A 17,294-nucleotide genomic window follows, 5' to 3' on the forward strand; every position below is an offset into this window, starting at 1 on the left:
GACGCTTAATTATTTTGTTTTACATAGATTTTACTTTGAATAAACGAGAGCTCGACGTGTATGTGAGTAAAATGTTTTTGACTTTTTAATTAGTTGAAGAGATATGGTGAAATATTCAAAAAGTCAAATTAATATTAAGGGACCAAATTCTAAATCACACTCCTTTCTTAATCATTGAAACCATTTTTCAAGATTTCAGCTTTCCCCATATTTTGAGTGCCAAGAATTCCAATGAGCTGTAAAAAGTTATGGTTTAATCAAAGAAAGTATATTTTTGTGTTTGATTTAAATTTTAAGGAAATTGACAAGCATTTCAGCGTATTTAAAGTTAGTTCCTCAAATTGCAACTCATTGCATTGTAGCATACCTGCCAACATTGGAGAAATAAAATAACGGAGATTTTACTAGTGACATTTTTTTAGGCTACAAGTAAAGTTTTGATACATCAAGCATAATCATGTAAGTAAAAATTGGAAATAATATAAGCACTTACATTTAACGAAGTAAAAAATAAGTAAATAAATCTTAATCTAAAGAAGATCTTTTTAAATCATGATTTATAATTACTTAAACTATTAACACTCAACATACTGCATTACTGGCAATAGCACCATCTGTTGAGGACTAAGAAGTATTTTTGACATCAACAAATATTTTATCGCCATTTTTTGAAAAAAAAAATTTCTTCAACATATATGGAGAAACTTGGATATGGAAAACTATACGGGTAAAAAGGAGATAGTCATAAAATACAGGAGCCTTCGTTAAAAAAACAGGAGACTTGGCAGGCATGTTGTAGTACACGAAACTCAGATCAAAAGTTATTAAAGCGTTCCATTTTCTTATTTTGCTACCGTATATCATATGTTTTATTATGAGCATATCTAATTCCAGAATAATTTTTTTAAAAAAAAAAGACTACTAAAGGAATTAATATAGATAACATATATGCAAGTTCGAATCTATATTGTCAAATCTCAAAAAAAGTAAAAATTGGTCGGAAAATAAATAATAAAAACAATAAATAGGAAATATAAAGCTAATCTATAAGAGACAAAAGTTTTTTTCTTCAAAAATTTTAACTCTCATTCCTATTTAGATTAGTGCCTATAATATAATAATTATTACAGTGCCTAATATGAGGAGGAAATACACAGTTTGCTTAATGCGTAAAATAATAAAGAACAAAGAAAGGAGAGAATAGTAATTTGAAGGACGTTGAAAAGTGCTATATTTACAAAATTTGAAATCAATAAATTGATGATTGAGAAATTATTTGAGTTGTTTAAGATATGAATGAAAAATTCTGCGCAACATTTTCTTTTAAAGTAATAGAAGAAATTATTCAATGAGACAAAAGAAATTACATTAAAATTTAGAAAAAGTTATAGGAAATGAATTTAATTTAAGAAATAAGTGCTGATATTAGTTCAAAACATTTTAATAAACAAGTGATATTAAGTAGCATTGAAAAAAAGTTACAAATGGTCTAAGCTCCGGATGAAAAAGTACATGCTCATTATTTGTAATTGCAAATGAATAAGCATTGACTCCAATCTAAAAAAAAAAAGAATAAATATTTTTATGCACATAATACAAACTTTTAACAATACATAAAATACGACACACACTGCAACCGCCATATGAAATTATAAATAACAAGTGTCTAAAAAAAGCAACGTAAAAATGTTTAACATAGGTTTGAAACTTAGTTCTTGCCCCTAAAATTTCTTAAATAAATGTAATAAAAATAATTGCATATGTTACTTTGCGATAGTAAAATTAAGATAATTTTAAATATAAATCTTAAGATATTAGTAAAACTGTTTTAGTTAATAAGGGGATGTGTGTGTGTGTTTTTACGGCAAGCAAATTATTATGTTTTTAAAATTTGAAACTTTATTTAAAGTCAAACAGGAAAATACAGATATTTTTTTTTCTTAAATTTACAGAATAGTTAAAGACACCAAATTTCAAACATGTAGTAGAAGTAGAATGAGTGACAGACTCAACATTATCTACCACAAAAATAATACAAGCATACAAAGTAGATTAAATTTTTTTTTCTGTAGAAGAATCATTCAAAAAATTTAATTTTGCTGATAATCGGATTTCTAAGATAGTTTCAACTTCTTTTCAAATGTACAGTTTTGAATTGTATACATTGTAAAAACTGTAAGGTAACTTTATTGACCCTATGACAGTTAGAAATAGAAAAAGAAAGTCACATAATGACTTGTAGTTTGCTCTGCATTGTGAAATCAGAAAATAAACAGTGAAGTGGTGTACAGGACAGAACTTGCAAAGCAAACAGTAAATATTGCAGAAGTGAATAACTTGATTAAGTATATTCTTCCATCAATGCATAAAAATTTCATAAACACGTAGTGAATATTTTAATGCTCTAAAATAAATTCTCTTAAAAAAATATGATTAAGAAGATTTGATTGTCAAAAATAATAAACAGCAATTATTAATAACAGCCGTTTTCCATACGCTAATACTTTCCTTAATCTTCAGAGAAAAAAAAACCTCACTTAATATCAAGTACTAAAAATTCCACATAAGAAGAAAAATGCAATCTTACTGCCATGATTATCAAAATTAAAAAATAAATAGAAAAAAGTTATATGAACAGAACCAATTCTGCGATTGGTCAAAATTTGCTTCAGCGCATTAAATATTATCGCACTGAGTGATCGATATAAAAGACATTCTGAATGAAAAAAAATGCAGAGTTCAGAATCAGTTGCAATTAGTATCATGATGATATTGACCTTTTTTTCATGCAAAACTAATGCTAGCCTTTAAAACTTGAATCAAGTTTTATCAGAAAATGAGAACCCTATGCAATTTTAATAAATTTTGATTCTTAGTAATTCATTGTAATTTTGATATGAAAAACTGTTTCTATGTGCAAAAATAGCTTCTTGGCTGAAAAATGTTGAATTAAAAAAAAAAGCATAAATAAAATAAAAACGCAATAAATGAAACTATATAAGGGCAACAATTCAAAGCAATAGTGTTTTTCAGGTTCAATAGCTAAACTTGAAAACTTTTGGTAAAAAAAATTTAGGAAAAAATTAGTTATTAAAAATCAGTACATACTTTAAAAACATACTGATTTAAACAATGTTAAAAAATTCTTTATATTTAATTTACTATACTGTAAAAAGAAAATCAAGTTTAAAGCTGATTTGATTTTTTTGACACAAATAATTATACTAATGTATATAGAGTGAATATGAAAGATACCTTATAATCTCTTGTTAATTTAGTAATTTCCCTGATAGGAACAGCAGTACCAGCCACTCCCAATAAACTAGCAGACTTGATCTAAGAGAAAGTTTATTTCAACTCACAGAAAAATAAATAAATAATGAAAAAACTCTTACAAGAATACAGAAGGGAAATATGCGGCAAGTTTCACAGTTTGCAACGTTAGGCCAGTATACTTACATTTCGTTTATCAAATACTGGAGTGGCAACTGTAGTCATTAATTGAAGAAGCTGAAAAGAGCAACACTTCATTAGAATTATAAACTTATTTACATAAAAATAACCTAACTTTTTTATTACAGAGATTAATGGCACTACTTTTTGATTTGTTAAATAAAGATTTTTGCAAAAAAAACAACAATTATTAACACCAAAACGTTGTTAAAGCAAACATTCATTGAACCACTTGTCTTTTTGCATTCTTGTCTTTAGATGCTCTAAATAATAATTAACTAATTTTATTTTCTAAATTAAATGTATTAAAATGCTATGTGCAGGCTAGGGTTTGAAATTTGTTGCAGGAAAAAAAGAATCAAATTTCGTGGAAGATTCATGGTATGCAAAAATAAATAAATACAATAAAAGACTGAGATAATGCAATAATAATAAAATAAAATCCTTATTAAAGCAGTTGATTATTAACAAAAATTCATGCTGTGATATGCATGGCATGTGAAACAAAAGATTCTTTTTTCATTTGTTTTAGTTTGTTGTTTGATGTTATCTACTTTCGCTTTCTTATACTACTTTATACATTCTATCCAAGGCTATGCATTCTACAAAATGAGAATTAAAATTAAGAAAAAAACTCAGAATGTAAAAAAAGACATTATAAACAAAGAGCCTAGATGACTAAATACATCAAATTGTATGGAATTCATTAAAACAGGTGTTTATTTTCAGATTTTTTTGCAGTAATTTAATAATTCGGATGATGAGCAAAATACACCATTGCAGTACTTTAGACTAATTGCTACAAACTCAATAGTTACATACAAAGTTAAAGAAAGTATAGTGCAAGCTTTAATGATGTTTGGAATTTTAATATATTTAGCATATTATTTTAAGAAATAATAAACATGACATTGATGTTTTTGATTTCAAAAATTAATCATTTTTATAATAATTTTGTAATATTATAATTTCCTGTCTAAGAGCTTTGTCAATCACATTGAAAACTCTTAAAAATAAAATATGACACAGTAGAACCTCAATCCAATGTTCCCCCATGTATCGTCTTGTTTGAACAGTTTTATCCCAAATGCTATTCTTATAATGTTAATAATATCAGTTTTTGTTATGAAACAGGCAGATTCCCACATCTGTTTTTCAGAAATTTTACAACACTAAAAAAATATCAATAAGAAAAAGAAGTAATTTCTGATGATACCGATGGAGAAGATAAGGATTTGTTACAGTTTGGAAAAAACGCCTCAATAATCACGCTTGATGTTTATGAATTCATTTCATAAAAATGGTGACATTTGTGGAGTTGTCAGCTTGAAAAATGGTTGCAGAAGCTGAAAAAGTGCAAAGTGATACTGATGAGAATGAAATGGAACCACAACCGCTGCCAACATTTGCGAAATGCTTTCAAAATAATGAGAGACTTTCCATAGCCACACGGAAATACAGAAGACGAAGAACAATCTGTCGAAAATGTCAAAAGTTAGTTGTTGTTAGAGGAGTGTTGTTTTCAATCAAATAGTTCCAAATATTTTAAATAAATATATAAATCAGTTATTCCTCTTTCCTTTGCATCTTAAATATTTTTGCAGCAAGTAAATTTCAATTAAAATTTTAATACTTATTTTAAATTTATTGATTTTCCAGTCTATTATTTCCTTACAACTTTTTATGTGTTTTCAGGTCATTATTTAATATTTTTGTTGACCTGCATTCGCCACTTTCCCATATCTATACATTGTAATGAATTGTTCTACGGGAAACGACCAATCGAGGTTCTACTGTACAGGCTACTAGCAATGTATGAAATTCGGTATTTTACATCATACCTAGAATTGCCCCACAAAGAATGAAACATTATTTTACATAATATTCAGGCATTCTCTGGCATGTACCAGTATTCTATAGAACGTTTTATCTTCAAAGAGATATAGAATGGTTTACCTCTAAAGAGGTATTGCAATGCTTTCTATCAAGTGGTGGAGAGGTGTTAGAGGGTATATATCTATTTTTATCTATCCAAAACTGATGAAATCGATATAAAAATGCTAAATGATTTAAAACTGTATCACGAAGAAATAGTGATATGCAGCAGCTTAAAAAAACTTCACATCTTTATTTTCAATTAGATAAATATAAAACAAAGGTATATATTAAATGCTATTTTTTTGTTGTTGTTATAATTATGTTAAGTTTAAATAAATATCAATGTGAATAGTTATTATAGATAATTTAATTATTTTATCTCAAATCCAATTAATGCCATCAATTATTCCAAACAATTAATGGCCTTAGCCTTCGCTGCTAGTGTACCTTTCCTGTAAATGGGCAACTCTCATTAACAGAAGATTTTTTAAGTCTCAAGAGTGTCTGCTTAACCAAGGTTTCCCTGTAATAATAATTTTCATGTTTCATACTTTGCCTCAAAACACTAGGCATCCTACATTATGTAGATGCTTTATATATTTCCAGTAACATACATATAAATAAATCATAACTTCATTTTTTAAAGACAGAATCATATTAGAGATGTATTTCATTTAAAAATTCAGGAAAAATACAAGCCAAATAATGGAACAAAATTTTTAAAAAGGTTTTAAGGGTAAAAATAGAATAAATTACAGGTAAATAAGAATAAATAGAATAGTATAGAATAAATTACGTAATTATGTAAATTACGTAACGAACAGGTAAATAGAATAAATTAAGGGTAAAAATAGTATAAATTACAATTAGAACATAATAGGGTACACACCTGTTTTTTCTTGAACCTACTACGAGGAATCTAATACATAAATAGCACACGCAGAATGTTTCATGAGATAATGTAAAATTCCAGAATGCAGCATGTAGAGAAATATAACAAATGCACACTGTTAAAGAGTTATCAATTAATATTTCAAGTAATACAAAAGACATCTTCCGTTATAATAATGCAAAAAAGCAACAAAAAAAAAGCATCATTCCAAATTTTAGTTTTACACACAATTTTCATTGCTTGTTATAAAAAATCAAAGAAAGTTAAAATAATAAGATTAGTTCAAAACTAATTTTATTTTTTATAATTTTTATTAAAAAACACAATTTCCTTCGCTATAGTTAATTTTTTAAAATTAATTCATCAGTCTAAAGGAGATTAAAGGTTTTCTTCTAGACCCTAAAGTGAATCAGTGAATGTTAAGGTAAACTTTAAAATTACAGGGTATGGATTCATGGAATTTGGAGTCATTTGCTTGTTCAGTAATTTACTAGAAACAACAAACATCAGGATTTGAATTGGGAATCAAGCAAAACATAGGGTCATTAACTTTAGAACAAAACACAAACCCTAATCTCTTTTGTTTCGTGTTCGGGCTCAGGTGTACTATCAGGATCAGCATAATCTTCATCTTCTTGGGCAGAATGCCACTGCTGAATTCGCATTTGATTTAGTTTGATACGAATTTGTTCAAATTCTCTATCTTTCCATTCTGCTAGGTTGAGGTCAGTTGGATGAATTTTGTTTGAAAGCAGTAAATATAAGAAATTATACCAAGTACTATTTTTGAAAATTAGATTGGCTCTAATTTTTTCTTAAACTGATGAGAAAAATAGTAATAAGGACTCAAATAAAATTTCATCAAAATTAACAATGAAAAAATAGATTAGTGCATAGTGTAAAATTATTAATCATGAAGCATTATGCATAAAATAATTTAGGTTTAAAAAATGATTTTTAAGATCCTTAAAGCTTTAAAAGAAATCCAAAAAAACATGCAAGTTTTAAAGTAGTATAGCTGAAGTGGTATAAAAATTGCGGCTAAAATGATATAGCTGAGTTTATTAGCTTATTACTTAAAAACGATGTTCCGATACATGCTCAAATACTATTATTTTAATAAATTTTTATAGCAGAAAAATGTAAAAATATGTCAAACGCTTGTGGAAATATTTAACTTATGAACTTTAAATAAAAAATTATTAATTTAATAATAATAATAATAAAAGATAGTGAAGTAAAACTTCTTAAATTATATTTGTATTACAATATATAGAGGACATTCATTATTCATATATTGGATATTGTGGAAATATTTAACTTATGAACTTTAAATAAAAAATTATTAATTTAATAATAATAATAATAATAAAAGATAGTGAAGTAAAACTTCTTAAATTATATTTGTATTACAATATATAGAGGACATTCATTATTCATATATTGGATATTCGCAAAATATGAGACATTAAGAAACATTTATTCAATTATTAATTATAGTTCATATTAAATATATTGATAAAAACATCTGTGTTATAGAAACAGACATGTACGTAAAAAATCAAGATTTAAATACTAAAAAGGATTAAATTAACAACTCACCGGCACATCTGCATAGACAGATGTCCATACAAATGGTCGTGTACCAGACAAAACAACAGGCCTGCTCATAACTGGCACATATTTCTGAAACAGTAAGAATAGAAATTCATTAAATTGATACCCGACAAAATTTGTCCCAAAATTTTGGTAAAATATTTTTAAAAAGATTTATGCATTTCAAATGTTGATAACAGAAAAAGATACGAGTGACAAAAGAGCTTTCATGAGTCTTTCAAAAATCATTACATGATTTTTAACAAAATTGTAGAATATAATAAAAAAAGAGATTACATTGCAGTCTTAATATTAAGAAATATTAACCATTAAATTCTTATCAAAAATATTCACCTCATCTCACGCACATTTGTTTTAAATTTTATTCCGGTTTAGAATCTAAGATTATGAATTGATGCATATGAAAAAATTTTATGTTTTTAGCGAGTTCCAATTAATCACACCCAATTAGGTACTTTTTTTAAGCATGATTCATGTACTATATTGCACAAATACTAAAAAATACTTATTTTCTCATGCATGTAAAACCAGATTTTTCATAAGTAATCCTTAAACAATAAACTGTTATTTGACAAGGGGGAGGGTTAGTCTAAAACATGGTTTCATAATATTTGAATAAGCCCTAATCACCTCCAAAGAAGCTCCTAATCACAAAAAATTAAAAACTTTTATTTTTAACTCAAAAAAACAAATCAAATTCCTTCTTAAAGTAATATTGCATCTTTAAAAAACTAATTTAAATAATACAGTTAATATTTTCTTATTAAATCAAAATAAAAGATATTTTCTAACCTAAAATTGTAATGTCAATAGAAGTGAAGACTTTGTGTTATAAAATTACAAATTTTGTGAAAAGGAGGTTTAATACAAAATTGTTACTTTTTATTGAAAAAGTTGTTTACAAACTTTCCTGAATTTTCAATTTTTGCTGGTTTTTGTAACCAGTTTCTATCTCCTGCAGGTTTTAAAAAGCAAATTTATACCCCCTGAGTTTTTCAGGTTTTTTCTGAGGTACATAAACTTTGTCATTCCAATGGTAGAAAACTTTCGTCATAGATTACAATAATGCAAGGTTATTTCCCTTTACAAATATTTTATGCAATACAAATATAAGACAACCAGTGATACATTTTTTAATAAAAAAATGACCATTGAACCAAGTAATCTAGAGACTAAATAAGTTTGCATAAAAAATATACACAGACCTGAACTTTATCCCGAACCTCAGAAAGTGTAGCCATGTGTGTATAAAAACCTGGAAAACAGTAAAATATATTAAGGCCCTTGAGAGTGGAAGACTAAAAATCATACACATACATAATGAATAAAATGAAAAACTGAAAAAAAAATGAATTTTTGTTCAGAAAATGTTAAATAATCACAAAGCCATGTTTATATTGAAACACATCCAGAGTAAAAAAATTTTTGTACTAACGCAACTAGACATTTGCATTGATTCTATTATAAATTACAAAATGAAGCCACAGTCAAAATATCATAATAGGCAATGGAAATTTCAACAACATTGATATCTAGACAGGTATTTGAATCACTAAAAGGAGGAGGAATAAAAATCTGACAGCACACAATGTGACAATCAAATTTCTTAAGTTTTCTGAGTCTAGTTTTGACAAAAAATAAAATTTGTTCTCCAGTTTTTATTTATTGATTACTATAAAACAACTTGCATTATATTTCAGTGTTCTCTTAATGCTACTTATTTCAAAATTCAGAAAATAATTATTTCTACGAAAATGAATATTTCCGTGATCACTAATTTTTTGTAAATAGGAGAGATGGGCAAAATTGGGAAGAAAAATAAAATAAGGAGCAGTCAGTTTTGATTAAATTACTGCTGACATTTATCAGATATGACATGAAACTAGAAGTAGGTATTCATCATTTTATTCAGAGATGAATGAAAGAGAGTGCAGACTATTTCTCTGTCAATAGTAATTATTCGAAATATTTATCATAAAAGTTTTAATTTTTACATCATCAATATTACTCTGTAGTTTTTTGTTCTTTAAAGATTTATTTTCAGTAAAATCACCTGATAATGCCTTTTTTTAGCAATTATTTAAGCAGATTTCGCATCAAGTTTAAAATAATATAACTCTCCCTTTCTGTTAAATGGCACTGTAGAATAAAACTGAGATTTAGTCAGTTGGACAAAATCAAGTATTACAAAAGGCTATAAGTTACATGCTAGACCAAGTTAAAATCATAGGAAGGTTAGATACAGAGCCCCAAATGTAAATAATGGACACATGAAGCTTGTACCACTGCAGAGAAGTAGGATTAAAGTTTTATTTATGATTTCTGTTAGGTCAGTTACACATAATTTAATAAAAGTTACAAACATATGAAATTCATAATTACTTATGTTCCTCAATTTTCAAGTTTTTTGCTTAGCAGTGTACAAGGTGATTGTGTAAATTTAATACTATAATCAAGCATTATTTCAATGCAAACCTGATTTTATTTGACTAGGTTGGATAAAACCAAGTACTAACACAGTTCAAAAAAAAATGTGTAAAAAAAAAAAAAAGACAAACCTTTATTTGCACAGGCCATCCAATTTACTTCATGTGATTCAGTAACTTCCTTACCAATTAGGTATGTAAATACTCTGACCTATAAATTAGTAGAAAAATTAAGCAAGATTGCTTCCATTTAATAAAATTATAAAAAAAACATTATATTTAAATGATAACTGCTGTCTTATAATGACAAGAAAACTTACAGGTAAATTTGGGTAATTGTAACGCCTAAATATGTCTTCAAATGTATTAGGAGCTCCATCGGTAATTATCATAATGGCTTGGTTACATTGAGTGCCCAATCCAGATCGATTGTACTGCAACAATAAAGTAAAATTTATTTTTAGTTCTGATTGAAAACAATTGAAAAACAAAAATATTTTGATGATGATAAAATATCCGTTCCTGTTAACAATACCAAAGTTGATGCAAAAATACATTAAAAAAATAGTGCATTCCTGGAGTCAAATTTTTTGTAATGTAAAGCAAATTAGATATCATGATACAAGTGAAGTTGCTAGCAATTATTCAATAATCATAAAATTCGCACAAAACAAATTCAAAGCCATAATACCATTATTTACAACATCCAAATCCACTCTGTTAATGCAAGGCTGCTAATGATTAATATCTAATCTTACTATGGCCTCTCACATTATACGTACAAAACAATAAACATATTTTTCTTTTCCACAGGAAAACAGTCCAAACACTCAGTAAATACACTACTCTTCACAACATGAACATATCAATTTAGTTAAATTTCTAAATATGGTTGCCCCTATTCTTTTGTTGTCAAGGCGACTATAAGAAGTTTTTTAGTGTTGAAATTTAATATATTATGTAACATACATGATTAGATTTCTTAGTAGTGCCTTATGGATCACTGGAGTTGAGGTGTTACAGTGGATTAAATTTAGGTAAAGAGAAAGTTTGTAAACAGACGGTTACAATTAAGTTGTTTTGGTAGAACAGATCCTTAACACAAGGAAACATTTGGAGAAAGTAAACAGGTTTCGCTAACTTATTAATTATTTTCTATATTATTTGATTGCAGATTTCACAGCTTTGGGGAAAAACATGTTAAATATTTTGAAAACACTCAAATTTCTGTAATTATGTGGTTTGTAAAAAAACAAAATATAGAATATTATTTTCTAAATGATTAAATTATATCATTAAAAAAAGATGTCTAATAAACAGATTCTTGATATTTTTGTATATTTCAAAGCCAATTCCTCCAAATTCCACAAACTACCATTTTTCCTAATAGCATAATCATTTCATCAGAAACAATAGTAGGCAATATACTAAAACAACTTCGGAATTGATTTTTTTAAACACCATCTAGGCATTTTAGTCAGCTTCGAATAAAATCTTCTCTCAACTGTAAAATTTTCCAAGTATAGTAAAAAAAATTTTTTTTCAAGACTTTTTTTGAAATTCAAAATTTTAAATAGATAAAAGATTGATCTCTATACTCACATATTCACAATATTTTTTTTAGTCAAATTCAAAAACATTTAGTTATTGTGGAATGAGTCTTAAGTTTATTCTTTAAAAAAAAAAAAAAAACTTTTAATGTTTAAAAAATCTAAATATACAACACATTTTAGTTTTTAAGCTCAAATATGTATATAAGTTCAAAACCAAAGTTTAGAGTGAAAATGTCAGAACAAAATATCGATGAATAAAATATATTTAAAACTTGGAATATATTTGAAAACTATAATTGTTAGATTGAGGTTTTCATAACAATTCCAAGAAACTTAAACATTGCATTTCATAAATGACTTATTATTATTATTTTTAAATAAATTAACTAAAATTTGTCTTATATTTATGACTAGGAGGCTTCGCCCCCTGCTCGCTGGCGCTCGCCAACCCCCGGAACTGCTTTCGTAGTTCATTTCGGATTGCTTCGCAATCCAATGCTCGCTCATTGGATACATTCTTAACGTCTAGCTTTTGCATACTTTTTTTAATACTGAAGTTTCGAAAACTTTTCACTGTAGAAAATTCTAAACCTGTACATTTCAATATTATTTTAAAAATCCAAGCAGTTCACATATTTTTCTTAATCACACTATTCTAAATTTCAGTTGTTGAGAAAAGTAACTGTTGTAAGTTTTGTTTCAAAGTCTTTCCCACCAGAGGGCTAAAGCTATGTGTTGTAAAACAATATGAAATAGTAGTCTGCCACTGAACGCCGGATGTAAAGCATCGGCTTTGATGAAGATAATTTTGTATTTTTAATTCTCTGAAGGGCGCCACCCTATTAATACGGAATTTGTGAAATAAATGTAGATATTTTTGATTGTTGATGAAGCCCATCATTGTGTGTTTTCATCAGTGTTCAGAAGCAGAACAACTATAAGTTTTTTATTTTATCACAAAAATATAAAATGTATAAAAAACAAAGAAAAGAATAAGAAAATGAGTATAGTCATAGAAAAAGTTAAAATTATAATATAGTATTTGTCAGTAAAAATAAAACTTTTTGTTCAAGTCATTTCTAACAATTCAAATTTCTCTGAGGCAATTCTAAAGTATAAATTAAGGTAGTATTGTTAAGTTGAAACACAATATTTTTAGTTTTGATGTCAACAATACAATTCAATTTTTCACAAAAACGATTGCTTCCATTGTTAAATTCAATGACAACAATTCAAATTTTTCTGAGGCAACTCTTAATCTCTAAATATTACTTTTCTATGTATACATTTCTAAACGTCAGTATTCAACCACAAAACAACTTAAAGTCCTCAAATTTAGCATGAAGTTGTAAAATGTAATGAAAGAGGGTCATAGCAATAATGAAAGTAGAAGTAAAGTTAGTATTGCAAAATTAAAACAATATTTTTAATCAATGAGCCAAGTTCTTCAAGAAGCAGTTGTAGAAGTAGGTTGTTTATTTAAAACTTTTTATAGAATTTCTTTAAAAACACAATTGTTAATTTGGGCATTTGGCGATACAACACTTATAGAATTGAAGGATTTGTTACGTCAAGCGCTCAGGTATCATAATTTTGATCTAGTTGCGCTTCTATGTCATTTTGATTTATGTTGCTAAGTTAACTTTCAAAAAATTCTATGGCTGGCAACAGCATTTTTATTTTTTAACTTGTTTATTTTTATTTCTTTTAGAATTTGTTATTTTTTTAGCGAAATGTTTTTTAACCTAACAGAATTCTTTGCCGACTGATATATGAAGAAAATAAAGTAAATATTTAAGTGTTGTGAAAAGAACCTTATTTAGTTGTACAAAGTACTTCAGTCAAAATTTGGGAGCCACGTAAGAGAATTATATATATTAGATCAGAAACACATCATTAAAAGGCAGAATGCTTTGGTGTTTTCAAAACGTAAACAAAACAAAGCAAACGTTGTCACCGGCGGAAAAGAAATACAGCCAAAATTTGGGAGCCACGTAAGAGAATTATATATAATAGATTATATAAATAATATTTTTAGAGATAAAAATTTTTTTTGTTGATAAATTTAAAACCACAGGGACAACTTTTTATCACCGTGAAAATTTGAGAATAAAGTTTCACATGATACACTATTTTGCATGGCATTAATTTCACGATTTCTAGCAGTGAGATACTAGTTTGATAGGAATTAAACTATGTCTTATGTTGATTGGAGTTTAGAATTGACAGTTAAAAGGGATAGATGAAATTTTAGTCATATATATTTGTGAACAGAGAATGTTAGGCTGTTAGGTTAAAACAAGGAGAATTAAATGGACAAAAAAGATAAAACAGAGAGTGAAATGATACTATTGAGGCTAAAAGATACACTAATTTTTAAAATATCAATTTTCATAAATTTCTATCAAACTTTTTAGAGGTTTTTGTAAAAGTAATATGAGTTACATATTTATTGTTCTGATCAGAAGAAAACACACAGAAAATATGCTAAAAATTTCAGGAAAAATATCACTTATTATATCCCAGTATAATAAAATTAAAATATTTTATCACTTATTCATTATAGAATTGATAGATTCACAACCATTGAAAACATATATTTCATGTTTATATCTGTTTTCAGAAGAAAAAAAAATTACAAATCAATCACTGCACAAAATATTAGTTTCAATGATAATTTCAGCAAGCAAATGATAATCTATCTATATATTTCTCTTACACGGCACCAAAAAAAGCCTCATTACAATTCCCCGAATGGCAACGTTAGAAAATCGACCAATGATTGCTGCTAAAAATGTCACATGGCAAATGTCACATGAGGTGGCTCAACATATAGCGCTTTTAAAAACGGAAACAATAACCAGAGTGAGCATAATCAGGTCAAAATTGACCAATGAAATGACAAATACATAAAATGTGAACAGTTAAAAAACATACAGTTTCAAAACATTATTCATTTAAAAAAAAAGACAGATTTATAATTGAAATGTACAAATAAATTTCATGTAAACAATTTAACTCTCATACTCGTATATTTTCATTTGCTTGGACCAAAGCATTTTCAAAGCAAGGAACAACAGGAGTGACTTCGTCCGAAAACTAGGGATGAACATAGTTATCATTCATTATAATCAAAACTTTAGGAACAATTCTTATTTGTCTTAATTTTCTAGTTTGCATAATGAAAATAATTTAAACAATAAAGATAAATTTATGAACCAATAGCAATAACAGAAAATAGTAGACAAGTTTAAAATTGACAACATAAGTAACAAGCACTTATTTTTTAAAGCATAATAAACATTTATGATAATAGAATAAATGTTTCAAATATCGCAGAAAATGATAAAAATAAATTTAGACAAATGAGCAAAAACTTAAAAAGCATTTTTGGAATCTTTATATATTTTTAGTCACAGTAATTATTCTAGATGATCCATTACTTATCATTAGTACATTTTTGGATTAAAAGTTATTAACAAAGATTAAATGAAATCTAGAAATAAACTTTTTAATAATTCTAATTAATATACAAAGTTGTCTTACACCAAGAATAGTGACAAAATCATCTTCTGTTAATGTTAAAAGAATATCAGCCACAACATTCCTTGCTATTTCTTTTCTAATTCCTGTCATAGATCCACTACTATCAACAAGTATAACTATGTCTTTTGCTGAGACTGCAGCTTTTACATACCTGAAAATACAAAGTAAATATATCAGAAAACAGAGGATACAGTTAACTTTATACATAAGAGACAAATAAAAGAAAAGAGAAAGTTTGAAAGAAAAATTAAGATTTTATTAACTGTGTATAAGCTGCAAGTACATAGAACCCATAATGTAGGTTAAAAACACAAAGAGAACAAGGAAACAAACAAAAAAAAGGGAGAATTTTAAGGAAAAAAAGAAAAAAACTATTGTAAATTAAAAAAAGTGAAAATTATTGAAAATTAAAAAAGTAAATTTAAATTTAACAATAAAAAGATATAATCTAGTAATAAGCTCAAACAATTATAGCTGCAAACCTAGTGCTTTCTAATATTACATTAATATAACAAAAACAAAATATATCAATACAATAGCATAAAAAAAGGCAGTGTGAGAGGCTGATTCACAAACAAAATTTATATATATACACACATTTATATAAATGCACAAAATATGTTTAATTAACACTATCTTACTTAAAGAACTTTTAAATAGCGAAAAGCAATAAAGAGATCTGCATGAAGGTAAAGAAACTTAATCTTTAAAACAAAGACAGATAACATACGTTAAATGTGAATCAAACTGATATTAAGTCGGTTGCAAACTAAAACTGAAAAATTTAAGTTGGCACTCCCTGTAAGCTACATTTGTATGTGTGTTGCATTTGAGGAATTGCTAATGCATTTGAGGAAAACTTCCTAAATTTTACACATTTTGATCTGCAATCTAAATAGTTATACTTGAAATATTAGGTTTCTTCCAATTATACATATATATATCAGTTTCATAAAAAAAATAGAAAATTGTGGTCGACGAATACCTTATTACAAGCTACAGTTTTGTAAACCTTTTCATTTTTTTCACGAACTAATGCATTTCTTTCATAGTTAGTTGCAATAGGGTAATTTCACGATATACAAATATCAGATTTGAGGATTTTAAAACCATACAGCTCAGTTTAGAAAAAAAAGCAGTTTAAGTAATTTTTGTTAAATCAATTCTTAGTATCATTTATATTTACTCCAATCTATAGTATCTTTCATAAGTTTAAAAAACAAAACAAAAACCAGATGTTATGATATGTAAAAACTGTAAAAGCCATGTTTTAATTCTTTTTTTTTTTAAAAAAATTACATTTCTAAAGGTTAGTAAATATTAGTAGAACTGCTTGATTTTATTAAACTAGGTTAAAGTTTTATACATCTGAAGACTGCAAATATATAAAGGATGGTATTGCCCTATATTAATATTCATATGTAGTGCTATACTAATATGCTTCATGGAAGGAATGATGACTATGTCCCAACCATGAAGCATAATACTAAAGGTTGAAACATGGGAAATGTAAAATAACTTATAATGATGCTATGAGAATAATTAAATAAAGTAACACCATTACTAAGTGACATTATTTAATTTTTATCACCACTTATTAAAATTAAGACCTCTGGGAACCCTGTAAAAATACATATTTAGATTTCTCATCAAAATTTTAAATCTCACCAAGAGCGAGTTCGACAATCATAAATGTCTGGCTTTTCCCTGCCTTCTTTCACCCAAGTAGTTGCTGTAAAAATGAAGAAAAAATTTTGAAACTGAAGGTAGCTTAAAAATAGTAACAATAATTAATTGCCTAACAAAATGGAAAAATTTAAGATTTTTTTAATTTTTTATATTGCAGAGATTGGATATGAAATAAAGATAAATTGAAACAGTATTACTCAAAAACTAGTTAACTAATATAAAGCACTTATTAATTACATT

At 26.7% G+C, this 17,294-nt stretch overlaps 1 pseudogene across 1 annotated transcript in view; it reads right to left on the reverse strand.

The window, feature by feature from the left end:
* LOC147810029 (voltage-dependent calcium channel subunit alpha-2/delta-3-like) overlaps positions 1 to 17,294 on the reverse strand; it is a 47,953-nt pseudogene that overhangs the window by 20,235 nt on the left and 10,424 nt on the right. The window contains exons 5-15 of the transcript XR_015434059.1: positions 17,034 to 17,097; positions 15,366 to 15,516; positions 14,847 to 14,918; positions 10,587 to 10,700; positions 10,399 to 10,477; positions 9,046 to 9,095; positions 7,826 to 7,909; positions 6,221 to 6,250; positions 3,460 to 3,510; positions 3,256 to 3,336; positions 1,483 to 1,557 (exon numbers count right to left, since the gene is read on the reverse strand). The product of XR_015434059.1 is annotated as a voltage-dependent calcium channel subunit alpha-2/delta-3-like (transcript). The remainder of the gene's footprint in view (positions 1 to 1,482; positions 1,558 to 3,255; positions 3,337 to 3,459; positions 3,511 to 6,220; positions 6,251 to 7,825; positions 7,910 to 9,045; positions 9,096 to 10,398; positions 10,478 to 10,586; positions 10,701 to 14,846; positions 14,919 to 15,365; positions 15,517 to 17,033; positions 17,098 to 17,294) is intronic.

Source organism: Parasteatoda tepidariorum, chromosome 5, assembly GCF_982258835.1.
Source record: "Parasteatoda tepidariorum strain Cologne lab strain chromosome 5, Ptep-v5.0, whole genome shotgun sequence".
Lineage (NCBI taxonomy): Eukaryota > Metazoa > Arthropoda > Arachnida > Araneae > Theridiidae > Parasteatoda > Parasteatoda tepidariorum.